General features: G+C 38.3%; 1 protein-coding gene across 2 annotated transcripts in view; it reads right to left on the reverse strand.

The window, feature by feature from the left end:
- The window catches only part of Fam110b (family with sequence similarity 110 member B), a 152,028-nt gene that overhangs the window by 73,660 nt on the left and 58,290 nt on the right, over positions 1-20,078 (reverse strand). For both annotated transcript variants that reach the window (XM_005322931.5, XM_078017149.1), the window contains one exon: positions 9,764-9,813. The gene's annotated coding sequence lies outside the window, so the exon portion shown is untranslated. The remainder of the gene's footprint in view (positions 1-9,763; positions 9,814-20,078) is intronic.

Genomic DNA, 20,078 nt, shown 5'->3' on the forward strand with positions numbered 1-20,078 from the left:
AAATATACAATAATCAAACTCTTAGCACAATCCAGAGAAGAACAGTTATTCTGCTAATAATTTAATCATATATTTAGAAGTTCGGGAACATAAGTGTAATTTTTTTTTATCCTGGGCCAATCTGGGAAAAAACTTCTTAAAAATTTTACAGATGTGCATACTTTTAGCCCGAGTCATTCGGAAAATCATCTTAGAGAAATAATTCAGGCTGTATGCAAAAACAAACAAAAAAACAGAAAAAGGTCTTTACCATAGTTTTCTTTGTATAGGAAATAAATTTTTAACCTTCACCAATAATCAGTTAATAATTATGACAATATATAAATAAAATTAAGTGAACATTAAAAGTATTTAAGTGATATTATATAGACAAATACTCAATGGAAATATGAATATTAGAAGACTGTCATATATCGATGTGTATGATGTGTACACTAGACTCCAATTTTGTTAAAATTCTCTGCGCATACATACATACATAGAAAATGTGAATAGATTTTACCTCTGCATGGTAATGATGGCTAATTTGTCAAATCTGTTTCATTTTTCTACTCTGTTGTTACTAACATTGAGCATAAATTATTTATAAAAACTTCATAACTTTTTCCTTCACTTCTTTTTTTTTAATTTTTTATTTTTTTTATTGGTTGTTCACAACATTACAAAGCTCTTGACATATCATATTTCATACATTAGATTGAAGTGGGTTATGAACTCCCAATTTTACCCCAAATGCAGATTGCAGAATCACGTCGGTTATACATCTAATCAAGACAAAGAAATAAAAACTGTAGGTGACATTTTTTTTTTCTCCTTCTGGTGGTAGGTATGGAACCTGGGGCTCCATGAATGCTAAGCATGTGCTCTACCACAGAGCTACAAGGCCAGCTTGCAGGTGGCAAGTTTTTAATAAGTAGCCTTTCAAAGTCTCAGGCCTAGAGATTCTTGCAGCCTCATGCCCTGCTCTGGCCTGCTGCCAGCCTACACAGTGCAGCTTGGCTTTGTTAACCCCTATGTAAGTGTCAGCTCTTGCAAACAGGATTTTGATGGGCTAACCATTCCCAGCCATCAGTCAAACCACTAGGTTGGAAACCAAAAGCTCAGCTTGGAATTGTCGGCCAATTTGCTAATTATTATCAGACATTAGGACAAGCCTCTGTTGGCACTGGTGCAAGGGCTCATTGCTAAATAAGCCTCAGATATGTCATCCTTTAGTTATTTGGACAACCCTGTCTTTTTATCTAAAGATATTCTAATACACTTGGAATATCTGTAGATTTAAGTGTCTGGAAAGAAGCCAGTAAGTTTAAGTGATAGAGAAAATAGAAAATAATTTCTTTGGATATAAAGTTAGAAACATTAATGTGATTCAAGATGGCCTGGAATCTTGGCACATTTTGAAGCTTTATGGTTTGTTACTGGCATGGTGGGAACTGAGTTTAAAGTAAGGTAAAGCAAAGGAATCATATTTCAGTGTGTCAACCTATACTGAATATAGTCTTTCTTCCACAGTTTTAAAAATCTTGTGAATCATAGCTCAGTGTCATTAATACATTATGGTTCAACAGGTTTCAAATATCAGAAAGTTATCTCTCTTTACATGTATATGTTTTATGGTTAATTTCATTATATCTAGAGATCAATTCTTAAAATTCCACAATAGAAATAATGAGCAAATGGGAATTGTTTAAAAGAAATCTGCCTTCAAACAAATTGAGCTCTGCTCCATCTGTATCAGGTAAGTACGGAATTACCTGTAAAGCCTAGGCATCTTTTTTCCACTGAAAATAACCACCCACCAGTTTAATTTAACGGTTTTTTTTTCCAAAATTGTGAGTTTATTTAGAATCTTTATTTTTTCTCTATTTACAAGTAATAATATATATGGCAATTCTGTGTTCTTCTACAGCAAAGAAACAATTCTTATCATATAATTCTATTTATAATTCTATTAAAGGCAGTGACAATAACCATAGGAATGTTTTCACTTTGGGAACGTGAATCACCTGTAACATTTATCACTTGGTGTTTTTAACAAGAATAATATCATGTCCTTGGAGAATGAGGAAGAAGTTATTCAAAGAGAAAGGATCCTTTGAAAGTATGAACCTCAGAATAGTTTCTAAATAAAGAAGGAAATCTGTGTCACTTATTTAGGGATCTTCCTTGGGTTAATAATATATGCTTTATGGACACAACATAAAAAAAGGCAATTGCTCCAAACATTGCTGGAACAGACTGTATATCTCTGGTGATATTTGAAAGTCGTTTTTGTAGATGTGAGTTTTCCCTATGGAGGGCACCTTTTCTAAGCACAGCTATCAGTGTTATCAGAGAGAACAAGCACATGGAAAGGTAAGTTTTATTGCTATATTACTTTCACCATGTGTATGATATTAGCCTTGAAACCGGAAGTGACTGGAAGGATATTTCTTCACCTGGAAGAAACTTTCTTGGGTATCTCTTTTCCTTTATTTTCAAAGTCAGATTACAAGCTCATTTAAATTTCAATTATCCAATTGCATTCCTCTTGAATGACTGCTCATGATCTTTGCCAAGTCAGTGCTCCCATTCGGGGAGAAGCTATTTTAATTCCATTGCAGACAGGTCTTCTCATGAAGAGGAGAGCTTAAATTCCTCTTACATGGAAAGGAATATGATGAATGTTTTTTATCATAAAGTTTGAGTCAAGCCTACACAAGCAATCGCTGTACTCAATTATACAGAAGTCTTTTAAATTAATGTCCCAGAAATGTTCTGTAATAGAAATAAATGACCCAGAATCCTAACAGAGTAGTGGAAAAGAACTACAAGAGTCCAGAGGGCAGTGACAGGAACTCCCCACCCAATATCTTGATGGCATTCTGCAAAATCTACAGACTAAAGAAGGTTTTCTAGTTTTTAGTATCCTCCCCACAAAGGGTAAGCACGAATTCAGATTTATGTCTATTGTTAAAAACACAAACAAGGATAGACTTTACAAAGGTGGTACTCAGTATCCTGTCACACTGAGGAGATGACACTGGGGATATCAGTGTTCCTGGCTGTGTTAGTCAGCTTCATCTGGCTCACAGTTTTGGAGATTTCAGTGCATGACCAATTGGTTCCACTGCCGTGGGTCTGTGGTGACACAGCATCTTGTGGCACAAGCAGTTGAAGTGGAGGCCAATTTATCACCTTATGACAGCCAGGAAAGGAACAAACAAAGGAAGAGGTTGGGATCTCATTATCCATTTCAAGGATAATGACCTAAGACCTCTCCCTAGGCCCCAACTCCTAAAGGTTTCCACCATTTGCCAAGGCCACCAAGCTTAGGAACAAGGTTTTAATACTTGAGTCTTTAGTGGACTTTCCAGAGCCAAACCAAAGCATTAGTTAATTTCACTCTGTCTACAATGGGTGCAGCTCATCCATACAAGACAGAGTAGTAGATCCTGGCTTCTTTTGGGTGAAAAATCTTACAGGTCTTGCTTCCCCATATTCCTGATGGGTGGACTAGTTAACGAGAATGAATGTTCCACCCTAGTCCCTGAGATGCCTTTGGTGACACAGAGGCAGAGCCTGCACTGATGGACAGATCCTCTTCCCCAGGACACAGCAGGATGATCTTTTTTATTTGTCATTGTCCTTCTTCTGAAAATGCCTTCATTTTCAGTAATAAAACCTATATAGAATTTCTTCTACCTCTTTGTTCTTTTTGCAAAATAATTCTGTTCTCCAGAAATATACTCTAGGCTGTGTACCTTTTGGGAGGATGTTATTTTATAGGAAAGGAAAAAAGAAAAACTCTACCGGCAATAAAGAAAAAAGCAACACCAAAGCACTGTTATTTAAAATATGGATTGGCCTCAGTCGTGTGAAATTAGTTGGAATTTCAGTTAATATATCTTCCTTTTTGATTTACTAGTTTGGAGATGCTCTGTAGACTGTGCTCACTCATGCCTTCATACATATTTCTTTTCAGCATAATTCTCTGACCTAAATCGCAGTGAAATGGAATGCACTGCACCAGTTTTTTTTTTTTTATCTGAACAAACTGAAGTCATCCAACTGCATAACACATTCCACCTGTAAAATTCAATGTTGGAATCATGTATTAGTGATGTTGTGCACTTTGTGGAAATGTGAGCCACTGTGAGGAAGCCAGATGGATGGTGATCTGCAGTCACACTGATAAGAAAGTATCCTCCTCCCCGAGAAGGTCAGTGAAGCTTGTTCCACAAAGGCACTGTCGTCCTAACATTGTGGTGTTAATAAGACCCAACAGACCCAAACCAGATGAGAGTCTAGGAACAGAGCCACATACATACCATTGATTTTGACAAATACACTCAGACGATTGAAAAAAAAAAAAAACAAACATGGAGAGCGTTTTCAACAAACGAAGATGGAACAATTGAATATCCATTTGGAAAAAAAACCGTAGACTTGGACGCCTACTTTGCAAAAATATCAATCTGAGATAGATCACACACATAGAAGTCAAAAACAAAAACTATGCAGAATTTAGAAAACAAAAATTTAGAATACAAAGAGCAACCTTGCAGTGTAGACATTTTCTGAAATCCCCCAAAAGATCTCTATAAAATAATCAATAAATTGGTCTTTAAAGAATTAAAAATGTCTGCTTGTCAAATGACACTTAATTGAAAAAGCAAGATAGTAACTGTGGGGCAACAGATCTAATATATAAACCTGAAAAAACATTTAGCCAGGAAAAAAAAAGCCTATAAATCCATAACAAAAGGATAACAATACAACTTCACAAAAAGAACAACAACAACAACAAAAAAAACTTGAACACATTTCACAAAGAAGAAATAAATGATCTGCAAGCACATGAAAAGGCACTTAGCATCCTTAGGTATCAAAGAAATGAAAATCAAAACTTCAATGACACTTCATAGTCACTCAAATCGCTGAAAATGAAGAAATTTTCATTGTTGGAGAAGATATGGAACAACTGGAACCCTCCAGCACTGCTAAGAGAAATCTTGGAAGTTTCTATAAAGTTACTAAAGCATTTATCCTCTGACCCAGCAATTCCACTCACTGGTATTACTCAAGATATATGGAAATATATGTCTGAAAAGACTTATTCAGCAAAATTTATAGCAACTTCATTCAAAATGCACAATACAAACACTAACTGGAAAAGAGATAAATGAACTGTGGTGTATGCACACAATGGAATAAATACTACTATCAATGAAAGGGAATGATCTCCAGATATGACGAGGAAGACAAATGTTAAAGACATGGTACTGAATAAAAGAAACCAGCACAAAGAGCCATTGCTGAAGGATTCCACTCATATAAATTTTAAAAACATAACAACTGATTCGGGAAGAATGAAATCAGGACAATGATGCCTTCCAGAGCTGGAAAAGTGGGAATTAACTGGAAAGTGGAAAGACAGAATTTTCTGGGGTGATGCAAATGTTCTAGATCTTTTCTTTTTTAATTAAAAAAAATTTTTTAGGGCTGGGGATATGGCTCAAGTGGTAGCATGCTCGCCTGGCATGCGTGTGGCCTGGGTTCGATCCTCAGCACCACATACAAAGATGTTGTGTCCACTGAAAATTAAAAAAAAATTCTCTCTCTCTCTCTCTCTCTTAAAAAAAAAAACTTTTTTAGTTGTAGATGGACACAATACCTTTATTTTATTTATTTGTTTTTATGTGGTATTGAGGACCAAACCCAGTGCCTCATGTTGTTAGGCAAGTGCTCTACCACTGAGCTACACCCCTAGCCCAAATGTTCTATATAAAGGTTATTTATTACCTAAGTGTCCACATTTATCAGAACTTGTTTATTTTTTAAAACAATATTTTTTCGTTGTAGATGGACACATTATCTTTATTTATTTGTTGTTATGTGGTGCTGAGGATTGAACCCAGTGCCTCACATGTGTGAGGCAAATGTCCTACCATTGAGCCCCAGCCCCACTTAATATCAGTGAATTTTATCTCAAAAACCTTCTATTCTGTTAAAAATTACCAATATAGTATGGTTATAAAGTTTTACAAAAGGTTTTATTCCTGATCTGATCATTTCAATAAATTATTTTAAGTTCACAAGTTCCAGTCTAGCATCAATTACTTGGCGAGGCCCTAAGCAACTATGTATTATTCACATCCTATGTATCTGTAAACGGATGATGACTCTCAATCCCACATGCACTTATGACAGTTAAAGTCAATGAAACAGTGTCACAATGTGCCTTTTTATTAAGATTACTTTATGAATATCTGAGAATACTTTTACCTATTCTATATTGAAGGCTATATTATAAAATATAGGCTATATTATAAAATCCATCACTGTTAAAATCCATTTAAGATAGGTTTCTTTATTATTTTCATTTCTTTATTGTTTTCAATTAATATTTTAACTGCTTAGCTTCTGAATGGCCAATTTTCTTTTATTTGTCTCATGTTTGTAATAAAGCAGTTTTCAGGAAGGAATTAATGTGTATTTTATACAAATAAAATATATGCAATAATACATGTGTGCCGATTTATTTATTTATTTATTCGTTCACTTATTCATTTATTTATTTATTTACTTGTTCGATTTTTTTATTTGTTTGTTTGTTTGTTTGTTTATTTATTTCTGCATCACTATTTCTCTTGTTGATTCCTATATCATTCCTTAACTCACAGCTAAGTTTCTTGAGGTTAAAAGAACACTTTTAAAAGAATATTGGTTCCGGGTATGGGGATGCACACCTGTAATCCTAGTTACTTGGGAGGCTGGGCAAGAGGATCACAAATTCCAGTCTAGTATCAATAGCTTGGTGAAGCCCTAAGCAATTTAGTGAGACCTTGTCTCAAAACAAAAAAATAAAAGGAGCTGGAGGTGTGGCTCAGTAGTTAAATATCCCTGGGTTCAATCCTCAGTACTCACCCCCACCCCCACCCCAAAAAAACAAATAACCAAGCAAAAAAAAAAAAAATAGCCTTGGATTCAAATCTCTGTTGTGTTTCCTAGAAGCTATATGAATTTAGTTTAAATTGCTTAACTTCACTGAGACCCAGTTTCCTCATCAATACAAAACTTGACATGACACTTCACAACAGCTACTTCATAGCTTCAAAAGGAGAGGAGAGGTAAGAGCTGTGCCCCTTGCAACTGTGGGGTTGTCTTCCCCATGGAGAATTTTTAAAACAATAAAAAAGCCACCTGCTGAGGATTCTAGAACACGTCAGCAGACAAAACAGCTTCCCTGTAGGTAAACTTTTCCAAAGACATTACATAGGACAATTCAAAGCAGACAGTGGGCATCGCCCCTGAGTGAAAGAGGAGCAAATGCAACACAAACCCCAGGTAAGGCCGGGAATAGGGAGCCCCAGGGAATACTTTCCAAAAAGTGCTGACCCAGTGCTGGAAGGGCACTAACCATTCAATCCCTGCAACAGTCCCAGGAAGCAGACTCTACTCTCACCATTTTATGGTGGAGGAAAGTGATGGAGAGATCACTAATTTCTCCAGCCACCAAATAGTAAATAGAACAGAGGGCACTCGGGCAGTGAACCCAAAGAAACAGCTTTGAACCAAGAAGCCACAGCACTGTTTCTGAGCTACAAGACCTTTTCAGGGTCTTAACAGGAAGAGCTTGAGGGGCATGAAAGGGGGCATACTGATTTAAAACAGTTTGTTTTAGAGAGTATGGACCCTTAAGTAAAATTTTAAAAATAAGAAAAAATAAAATTAAAAAATGAGAAAATCATTAAGTCATACAGCTTAAGAAAATAAACTACAGACTAACTTCCCAGTGTCCAGGAATTAGAGTGGCTCTGCCAAAAATATTACACTTAGATGCCCAAACATGCCCTGTATGTGTGGGGTGTGTGAATCTAGCTTCGCTCAGGTCCCTCTACCAAGAGCCCCCTCAGCAGTCTGCCCCAGAGAAGAAGCTGCCTGAGGGGACCTGGGAGCTCACCCACCCAGTACTCTGGCCAAGTGGAGCAGGGACCCACCACCAGAGCCCACAGAGAGGAGCAGAGCCCTCCAGACTGCCCACAGCTAGGCCACATAGCAGGGACATCAGCCAAGTGCGTTTTCATGGCAATGAACTTGCCCTTGACCACATGATGTAAATAAATCAAGGAGTAATTAGATGCTGTCACCCTCATTTACCAGCTTTAGGGAAGAAAAGCAGCTCATTCCCGCTAAAAATGCAGGCTTCCTTACTTTGAGCCTTGGGTTCTACCTTAGCCCCTAAAGTCCAAGACCACGAGGAGAGAAAGGAGAGGCCACATAAGAGTTCACAGTCAGGGTTCCAGACTGCATGACAACACTCCTGTAATGATACTTAGAGTGGGGCTGAAAGACCCGGGTGGGTGGGCTGTCATAATGACACTGGAATGCACGTTAACCACCAAAAGCCCACAGAGAACAGAGCATCAGTTCAAATAGACTATGCATCTATATGAAAATTTAATTAACCCATCAAAAAACAAAATGTTCACACACACAAACACATACACATGAGCTTGAGCAAATGTAAGCTCTCATCTAACTTTAGTCAAAGAAAATCCAACCTTCGCTTTAGGCTATAAACATGTCACCCTGGGCAATTTATAAGGGAGGCCTCAGCAGACTAGTGAATTATGACCTCATGAATGTTTTCGTTTTAAATGTTATCTAGCTCTAAGAAAATGCAACCGAATACTTAGGTTCACATAAAATTTCATGTATTCTTTTTGATACTTCTTATTTAAGATTCCTCCACATTATGTTTTGTAAGTTAAATACTTTAATAAATTGTAGAAATTGCAATGGTACCAGAAAGCAAATTAACACCTAAATTTTAATTTTTTAAACCATTGCCTAACTTCTAGACAGACTCATCCTGACAAAAAAGCTATAAGTATCAATTATTCTAAAATTAATGACAAAATTTCCAGCTTAAAAAGTTAAATATTCTATACTATCAGTTGGCAAACTTTTCTGTAAAAGACCAAAGAGTAAATATCTTCTGTCTTGCAGGACACTACAGTGTGAAAACAGTCATAATCGACACATGAATGAGTATCTTGTCATGTTGCCAATAAAACTTTATTTATGAAACAATGAGCTGGATTTGTCCCCCAAAGGCAATAGTCTGCAACCCCTCATCTAGAATAACTAAAATAATGTATAGAATCTAGTCTCCAATATATACTGCAAATTGAAACTTCAAAGCCAAAAAGAACCAAAATAAGCAAATTATAATTGTAGATGTGGTCAAAGATTCTGAATTTCTGGAAGTTGCCAGTTTTCATCAAAAAATGTAAGATTTGAGGGTGTCTATCTCTTACAATTTGGATATGAGGTGTCTCCTGAAAAGTTCATGTTAGACAATGCAGAAATGTTTAGAGATGAAAAGATTTGATTGTGAGAGCTGTAGCCTAAATCAGTGGACTAATCCACTTGATGGATTACTAATTTTAATGGGTCAATGGGTGGTAACTGTGGGCAGGTGGGGCATGGTTGGAGGAAGCAGGTCATGGAAGGAATTTGTCCTTGGCTTCTTCCCATCTCTCTTTTTTCTAGTTGCCATAAGCTAAGCAGCCTTCCTCTGCCATATCTTTCTAAGATGATGTTCTGCCTCTAAGTAAGTTGTTCTTGTCAGTCATTTTGGTCCCAGTGACATAAAGCTGACCCATACACCATCTTTTCTTGTACAGTGCCCATTAACAGGCGTTAATGCTGATCACTGCTGGAGCATGTTTCATGTGTGATATGAGATGGCTAATAAACAAAGTCAGCTACTTACAAGAGGCGATTCATTTGACCAGGTTTGATTCTTAACAGGTCCTATGCACCCTGAAAAGAAAAAAAAAAAAATCACTCTGTCACTTAAGAGCACAATTGATTCACTCAACTTCAAAAGACCACTGAAAATACCACGCTTGGAAAAACACACAAAACAGTACAGGGAGCAGAGAAAAAGCACGATGTGTCCTTCTCAAATGACACAAAAGAATGCGTATTCACAGGCTAAAGGAACATTAATTAAAATGTAATCATCGGATCAGCAATGGTAACTATTTAAATATCAAGAAGGAGCATAAGCCCAAGTGGGAAGGAGAAAAGAAAAAGGCAAAAAAGACAGTGCATCACCTAAAATATAGCAAACCTATTCAAATAAAGTCAGTTAAAAGACACAGGAAAAGACAGGGGGGGAGTACGAATCCACGCTGTAATCTGCTCACATTTGACCATATGTCTTCCTAATATTACTAATTAAAAAGCCAGAGTATGGATTGGAGTTTGTATTTTTCAATCATGTTATAAAATGATCTTCAGTACTTGCAATTTTGAAATACATTACAGAGCCACCCTCACAAATTTATAATGAAAGATGACAGCTCCCTATAATAAATATAAATGAATATGAAGGATTCCTGGGTTTGCTATATAAATTCACAATGAAATTAATACTTCATTACAAGTGTTGAAGCAAAAATAAAACTTGGTCAGAGAGACATCAAACAAGACCCCAAGCACTACACATGGACTAGTCAGATCTGAGCAAATGCTCCATCCCGGGAGGTCCAGCAGGTAGCTGCTCTGGACTTTTAATACTGCAGTTTTTAGTATGTCAGTGCATACACTGAGACCCTGCTGCCCTCTGACCCTGCTGTTAACAGTCCTGGATGGCAAGGCCAATATGGCTGCCTTGGGCTGCTGACCTCATTACAGTAGGCAAACTCCTGGAAACCCAAGATCTCAAAGGCTACTGCCTGGAGTCCTTTCTGGAATAAGAGAGGGGTATAAATAACTATCTGAGTTCCCAAATATTTTCTCTCACCTTCTGTTTGATTCTTTCCAAAAAAAAGGGGGGGTACCACTTGGAGAATTAGTTGTCATCTATAGTAATTCAATACTAAATCAAATAGCCCACCTGGTAATGCTGCATAGAAAAATGGACAGAAAAAAAGGACTGCAGAAGTGTTATGAAATAATGTTTAAGACACATGAGTAAAAATGTAACTAGCCCCCCAAAAGAACTGGTGAACTAACGGGGTTACTTCTATAAAAATACATCTACCTACACGTAGAAGCCTTTTGCTTTTGAAGGACATGGGTCTCCCCATTCCCATCGAAAATCCACCTTCAAATATACTGGTCCCAGGGCTTCTCAGTCAGTATAGATTACCAGGGATCCAGAAAGCATATTCACACCTCCTCCTTTATTCTGCATCGTCCATCTTGATCTACCTGCTAAAATCGTAGTCTACTCTCTAACTCTTTTGTGCCTACTTGTTTAGTTGTGTGTATCTGAGGAAATGCAGCAAACTATAATGGGAATTCTATAACTCTCCTTCTGAAAAGCCACAGTGATTGTTGACCTATCTCTCACTAATGAAGTTGAGGCCCAGGGTAAAATACAATCAGTCCTCTGTACCCATGGGTTCCCTACCCCTGGACTCAACCAAACTCATATCAAAAATATATATTTTTTTCAATTTCAACATGTACAGACTTTTCCCATCATGGCATCATTCCTTGAACAATACAATATAAAATTACTTACACAGCATCCGTATTGTATTAGGTATTACAGAACATCTAGAGAGGCTTGTAGACTATATGCAAACACTTTGTCATTTTGAACAACGGATTTGATGCTTGATGGATTTTGGTATGTTCAGGAAGTCCTGGAGCCACTCTATCATAGGTTCTGAGGGACACTATATTCTTTTTCTTTTCTTTTTGAGGTACTCTAGAGCTAACCCAAGGCCTCACACGTGGTATGCAAGCACTCTGCCACTCAGCTACATCCTCAGCCTTCCAAGGGCACTGTATAGAAAACTTGTGTTGGCTCTTGTTCAACTGGTGATGAAAGGAAACTTCAGATTCATGCCTCTATTTGTTCTCAGGAAAAGGGGATCTGGTCATAGGTGCCAACTACAACTAGTTAGGCTAGAATTTTCCTAGAAGAAAACGGGATCTGGTCTTGTGGGTGCCAACTGCTCCTAGTTATGCTAGAATTCTCCTATCAGGAGATTTCATGCCCTCAACTCCCAATTTACAACATATAACAAGATATACTGAACAAAAGCAGAAAAAAAAATTGTTCAAGTGAGCTAAAGTTCCAGAAAGTAATAGAAAAAATAATTTAAGTGAGGTCAAATATTGAACAAAAGCTTATAATAAATCAAAAAAATATTGACACAAAATAATTAAAATATTTTACTGAGGTACCAAGGCTCTGGTCTTAACCCTCTTCTTGCCTATCTATACGGGCAGCCTTAGGGACCTGTGTGGCTTGGGACACAATACCAACTCCCTCATTTACACCTCCAGTCCATCCTTTTCCCTGAACTCCAGACTGGTACATCCAATGCCCACAAAATGGCTCCAAGCAATGTCAACAGCATGTCAAACTGAGCTCCTGAGCCCTCCACCTCCCCAACACTACCATACTCCTCTCCTACCAGTTGCTTTGGACAGAAACCCTGAAATCGTCTCTTACCTTCTTCTTTCTGTCACATCATAGACACAGGTTGTTATTAAATCCTATACACTCAGTTTTCAAAGAATTTATGGAACTTGAACATTCCTCACCACCTATACAGCTAGACATTGGTCCAAGATGCTATCACTGTGATCTCTTTGCCTGTGCCCTCTTGAAGACCCTAGCAGCTCTACAGTCTTCTCAGCATAGCGACCTCGGGATAGCCTATTAAAACTGAGGTCAAACCATGTCACTACCAAATGACTTCCCACCACCTTTAAGCAAAACTAGAAACCTCCAGTGGCTCAATGGCCCTTTCCACTGTGGCTCCCAGTAAACTCTGACCTCACCACCAGCGGCATGATACCACCCCAACTCCCTAAAACACAAGCATCTCCCACTGGCTGCTCTGGCTGCACATGCCAGCCACCCTCTGCCCCAGGGACTTTGCCTCTGTCTAAGATCATTTTCCACAGAAAGCTACAGGACTCACCTCCTTCCTGCCCTGTCCTGTTCTGTCCCAAACATCCCATCCTAGTGAATACTTCCCTGGCCCCAAGTGTGTTGGTTTTCTGTGATATAACAAACTCTGCAGCCTAAACCAACACCATTTATTATTTCATAGTCTCCATAGGCTGAAGTCCAGGCAAGGCTTAGTTAGGTCATCTCATCAAGGTGTCATCTGGGCCACCTTCCTTTCTGAAGGTCTGGAGTCTGTATACTTGGAAAAAAAAATCAAGATCTCTGTGGCTGAGAGACCGAGGCCCACTTTTCAGATCCCAGAAGCTGCTCACAGTCCCCGGCTCTGTGGCTTCTCATAGACCCTGTTAAATGTGGCAGCTCACTTTTTGAAAGCCAGCAGCAGAATCTCTATTCTGGCTGCTGAGATGAGGTCCACCAGAAAGTTAGCGAGTCACAGAGTGATAGCCCCACATCTTCACCATGCTGGAAGGCCTGGCCGCTCACCCCAAACAAGAGCTATCTAGAACACTGCCCTGCAGCCTCTCTAAAGCTGCCACCACCCCCCCACACACACCCTGTAATACAGACATCCATCCCTGTCCCTGCTTTATTTTCCTCTATCACACTTTTTACCATTTGAAAAACTAAATGCTGTATGTATTTTTCTTCTGTGTTCTCCATTTCATCTCACTAATGTCTAAGTGCCAGGAGGACAGAACCTACTGTCTCTCTATTTTCCTCCAGAACAGGGCCTGGCTCAGAGTGAGCTAAGAATACATGTAAACTTGAACCAGTGCATTATGTACCACACCAGCTGCCTTAAAATCATCAGGACTTCAGCATCTCTGCTGCTAAATTGCAAATTTCTATGCCCTTTATTTACAGTTAACCACATTGCATCAGAACTTTGTTTAGTCACACAAGATGAAATTAAATGTTATCCTTCCCATGGTAACAAAGACATACAGTTTTATTTTCACGTCAAGTTCCATTGCAAACATGGAAAATTTTACCCAACTATGCGGTGAGAACTCCACATGGCATATTTGGAAAACCAGCATTTTAGGACTTATGTAAAAACAGATGTATTCACTCTCCGTTTCCCAGGCTTACAGATAATTTTTTTGTTGATTTTTTTTATTATTTTAAAAATTCTTTGGTCGAACAGTTGAAGGAATAGGAAGTGTGTGCCCAACTTTCTTTGAATACTGACTCCAAGAAAAACCACAAGTATGTGATTAGGTCTGTAATTCCAACAGAGAGAAGTATGAATTTCAGAAACAATGAACATCTATCACTGAAGGAATCAATGTTATGGATCCACTATCCATCTCATTTAAAGGAATGCTGCTTCTTTGCAAGAGGTAGAGGAGAATGCTAGACCAAGAGCCATGAACATGAAACATGACTCCTTATAAAACATGTTATTTGAGATGCATTTTAACTTATGTGTCTCTGGTTAACAACTTTTTTCAAGTGATTTTAAAGACCACAAATGTATAATCCCTTAAATACTCATAAACCCAGTTGCAAAAGCAAGTTCCATACTAAACTGATGATTTATCTGACAACATACCTGGGAACACTTACGTGGTCCCCCCCAAAAGTACCTAAAGATGAGCAGACAACCCTAGCTATGGCAGCTCCTGAAAAACAGCCTGGTTTTTCTTTTGTGTCTTGTTTATGCCTTCTCATTCCATTTCAACAAAAATACTGCTGTTAATGTAATTCAGGAACAGAATATGTTTCTAAATCTCCCTTGTCACTGACAAATGAACATTCATTTCTGAACTGCTTGACAGTTCCTGTGTCTGGCCTCTCCACTCTCAGCATCCACATAATTTCCAGGTTAATCTGCCAAAAAGGATGATTTAGGCAAGTCACTCTCCTCTGATCATCAACTCAGAGTGGCTCCCCCACGGCCCAGCTTGTCAAGTTCGTGTCTCTTCCATGACCCTCATTGTCAAGTTGTTGACCTAGGTTAAGCCCTTAGCCTGGATCAGTTTGGTTTCTATGTTAATTGCAAGACTGCATAGTTGACTCCAGGCCTCATGGGGCCACCCTTAACCTGGGGGTGAGTGGATGAAGGATACAGAACAATAAATGAAAATCACAAACATCAAATTCTCAGCCCTCCCATTGAAAATGTAATAACATCTCCATGTGTGAAGGATAGAACTGCTTCTTTTCTCCATAAAAACAAAGTTTAAAAAGTAAAAAAAAATCTGCAACACCCAGTCTTCATCACCTCAAAGTAACGGTGTTATGGTCATGTGCCACATAGCGCCATTTTCATCAATCATGAACACATATCTGAAAATAGACCTGAAAAATGCCTATCCCCCAGGGACCTCACAGCCCTTGTCAAGTCAATGCTTTATTACTCACGTGCTTGTGTGATGCCAATGTGAATAACATACTATGCTGCCAGTCATCAAAAAGGCTGGCACACAATTATGTACAGTATGCCATTCTTGACCGTGATAACAAATGACTCTGCTGGTGGTTTATGTATTTACTAACTACACTTTTCATCACTATTTGAGTGTACTACTTATTGAAAAAAACCAAAGTTTTTCAATATGCAGTGTTTTGCCAGCAGCAGCCTCATATATCTCCGTTTACTGTGTCACCTGACTGCATCAAGAGGCCACGTCATGTGATTGACCCGTACCATTTGGCTTTGGGTAGGCACACTCTGTCGTGCTTGCACGACAGAATCACCCATCAATGCAGTTCACAGAAAAGTCCTGTCATTCAGCAACATGTGACTGTGTAAGCATCGGGGTCAATCTGGCATTTCCTGAGCAGCCTAACGGAACTGAGGGAGAATTCTAAAAATGGCCCCAGGATCACCACCCACCTCCCCACAATGGTAAATATCAGGAACTCCAATTTTACTCTCATGATTAAGATATTATACAGCCCACTGGACTTCAGATAGAGAGATTATCTAGATGGGCCCACCTTAATCCTCTGACCCTTTAAAACAGAATTTTCCCTGGCTCATCACAGAAGAGAAACTAAACACACCTGAAGGATTTGACAAGGGATTTTCCTACTGGCTACAATGTTCCCAAGATGATCCATGTGGCATAAAACTGCAAATGCCTTCTAAAAGCTTCTAGAAATTAAAATCAGTCCCTAGCCAACAGCCAGGAAACAGGGACTGAGGCCCTGCCAAAAACTGGAATGAGCTTAGATTCTTCCCCGGGGCCTCACCTGAGAACACAGGCACCTTGAGTGTTAGACTCCAGGGAGGACCCAGCTGAACCACGTGGGGTCCCAACTCAGGGAACTGGGTGTTGCTGTGGAATTTTGTTACACAGTGACAGAAAACTGACATGCTTCCTATAGGCCTACCCTCTGTTCTCACAACTATACTGTTATCCCAAAAGCAGAGCATTGTCTGTGAACACGCGACTAACAGGCGGAAAAGAAAGAAATGCGTAAGAGGCCCTGGAGGAAAAGTCCATCCTTCCTATAGAACTACGAAATCTGGGGAAAAGGAGAAAATGGAATCTGTTATGACAGTGACTGGTTTGTTTCAGTTTTTCCTAATACACTGTTTTAAAGACCATAATGTATAAATCACTTTTCTCAGAGATATTAAAATGGGAATCTGCCCTTCTGTGATATTTGATTAATGTTAATATCAATGATAAGAACATTAAAAACATGATTTACTCAGGTTTCCATGAGGTGAATCCAGAAAAGTGTTTATCTTTTATTCATCAAAATATTAACTGATTATCCACTATAGATACAAGATCCTTTGTGATAGAAGAAAAATTGTTTGGAATGCTAATAAAAATCCACAGATTATTATAAGAAAAAGCATCAGAGGATGGTTTTTGTCCACTGCTTTTTTGAGAGTACACATTACCTACTAAAATATAAATATTCTGAATATAATTTTTCTGTAAGCAAGCTGACAATTATTCCATTTGTGGATCCTTGTTCCCTGTCTATTCCATGGCAGGCATTTACAAAATACAGGTAAGTGAGCAAGTCCCTGCTCTCTAGGCACATTTTATTAAAAGACAGAGAAAAACAAACCTATTAGGAATTGAAACAAGCAATTTAAATCAGTACAATATTAGTGGTATGTGTACCGTTTAAGATTCAACGTAGTATGGGAATTATTTGTGATGGTAGGAAGAGGCTAATTCAGAAAGTGTTTATCTTCATCCATCTATCCAAGAATATAATAAAATATCTGACCTAATAAAGAGTAGTTCTGACACTTGTACATGCCCAACAATCAAACTACATTTTTTAAAGAAGAAAACTAGCTTTCAAGGAGTATTTCTATCCATTAGCTGCTTAAATATGGAAAGCAATTGATAGTTTCTTAATCGGTTACTAGTAAGTTTCGTATGTGGATACCATGAAATTTTGTCTATGTTTGCAAAGGACACTATTTTACTCACTTAATTTCTTAAGTTTCCAAAAAGAAAGTTGTATCAAAACCAATCTAATTCCTCACAGAGTATAGCATATGAGCATTCTGGACATAAATCAAATGCACCAAGACTTTCACTCTTAACCAAGCAATGTGAATGACAATAACTGCATTTGTGGGGGTTTTTTGTTTGTTTGTTTGTTTGTTTGTTTTTTGGTACTGGGGATTGAACCAAGGGCCACTTAACCACTGAGCCACATCCCCAGTTCCTTAGTCCCTTTTGTATTTTATTTTGTGACAGGGCTTCATTAAGTTGCTGAGGCTGGCTTTGAACTTTCTATCCTCCTGCCTCAGCCTCCCGAGTCACTGATTACAGGCATGCATCACCACACTTGACAATAACTATAGTCTTGAGAAGACAGAATGAATAATAGAAAGTGTTCAATGTTACGGTTTAGGAAAAAACAAGCATAGGCATACACATATAGTATTGATCATACTAGTTTTGCTGAAAGGAAATAAAAAATTCTAATTTCTATTATTTTACAATGATTTTTCCCCCAGTGAGAATTTTCCTCATAATCATCTGTGTCTTATTTTAAGGCATTTATTTTTTAAAAGGCTGAGACATTGATTCCTCACACAAACCGTCTTCAAATCCACAGCTGAAAATTATTCCTAAAAGAAATAAACTCAGCATCAGATGTTTAACATCTGCTGTTTTCTAGACAAAGTCAGGAATGCAAAAACATCAGGCTTGGAAGTAACAGCCAGGTGATGAATGCACTGATCCAATGCAGAAAAAAAGTGACAACCAAGGCCCAAACCCTTCAGTGGTTCATAGCCACATGCAAAATTGTGGTGAATGAACACAAAAATAATTAAAAGGTAAAAACATAAGCTAGGTGCAGTGTGTGTTCCTTTAGTCCCACCTATAGTGAGGCTGGGGCAAGAGGATCACTTGAGGTGAAGCCACTGAAAAACACAGAGACCCCATCTCAAAAAAAAAAAAAAAGACTAATATAAAACAAAAACAAAACAGCACCAAGAACTACATATACACTAGAAATAATTTAGATTAATAATTAAGATGACGAATTTTATGTTCTTAATTTAAACTGGAGGGAGGGCAGAGGGAAGGAAGGCAGGGATAGAGGACATAACATATTCAGATATGACACCTTGAGACCTGGTAAGAAGGAGAGGCAGGAAGGGGTTGGAACCTGGATGTCCCTATCCAATAATTAAGGGAAACTCCCCTGTGGGGGTGAAGGTGTCCAGAATCAGAAATTCCAAGTACTACCATGGGGAGGTCGATGGTGATATTCCCTTTAAATAGAAGAAGATTCAGCACACCAAAGGAACCCCAGAAAACCTGTGCTGAAGGAACAGTCAATGCTTCTATTTTTATCTTCACAGTATGAATAGATGAATTTCCTAAAAACGTTTGCAGATGCTTCTGAAAGGGATTAAGTTGCGGGGTGGAAGGGGGCACTTCAAAGTACTGTGAGCTGAAGGATTCAGCACCAAGGACCAACTTCTACTATGCTGAAGTATGCTGACAAACCCTACAGTTTCCCCAGGGTTTGAGAATAATAAAGCAAGTATTTAGAATGAGCACTGAGTTTCCTCAGCACACACATAACACCAGGAATGTGAAAAATGAAGCGTTCGTGCTAGTAACTTCTGGAGAAGTTGGAAGACAGTGAAAGAAGCTAATATTTAAATTAAGTCCTACTTTGACATTATTCTTGTGGGTTTTTTTTCCATAATTCACATATTGGTCACCAAGTGCACTCATTTCATTTCTACAAGAAGAAAATATTTTTAAAAACCCTAAAAGCTCAATATTCTTCTGTACTTTTTTAGAGCCCAGGAAAAAAACCCTCATGTTTATAATAAATTAAATCATTTACCAAAACAAGCATAATATGCACGATAATAAGTACTATGGCAGGTATACACACACACGCAAACACACACAGGTGGAACACAAGAGAAGCGGGTAAGAGAAAAGAGGACAATTAATCACAGTCCAACGAAGTCCACAGTGCCTCTGGTCATCCACTGAGTATCAGTGACTAGAACCACAGCCCTGCCCAGTGGCATTCAGGGAAGTTGCTGATGAGGGATATAAGAACAGGAAGAGACCATCACATAATTCCCAGAGGAGACAAAATTGGCAGATTTCAGGCATAGTTCACGTATAGCTACAGTTCCTGAAAAAAAAAAAATCCCATAACTCCAAACTTTTGACTACACACATCCTCACCAAACACAAACCACAGAGCCAAAGCTTCAGGTACTTAGTATCCACATCTATTCTACATATAGGCTAGGGCTCCTTGACTAGCTCATCCAGCCTAAGAATTGTGAAGTGGCTTAAAATTCTGCTTCACTGTTTCTAAAAATTATAGAGTATCTCATACTTGTACAGTCTTCACTGTTGCAAACGAAAGAAATGTACTGAGTTTCCATTTTCTGCTTAATGAGGTTCACTCTTAGGATATTATGTCAGTATTGTTTGGAAATGCACCTACCATTACTGATATTTTCTCTTCATAACTCTTCCCACCCAACACTTTTTGCTTTGAAAGTGTGTTACCATGACAGATGTCAACCACAACTCTAGAAAATCTGTCATGTACCTCAGTTTGAGACACGAGACCTTAAGAACCTATGTACAATGTGCAAGTTCTTTCCAATATTTGTAAAGTCACCAAATACTGCACAATTGGACCATAATTTCATAGTAAATGG

The sequence above is a fragment of the Ictidomys tridecemlineatus genome, chromosome 7 (assembly GCF_052094955.1).
Source record: "Ictidomys tridecemlineatus isolate mIctTri1 chromosome 7, mIctTri1.hap1, whole genome shotgun sequence".
Lineage (NCBI taxonomy): Eukaryota > Metazoa > Chordata > Mammalia > Rodentia > Sciuridae > Ictidomys > Ictidomys tridecemlineatus.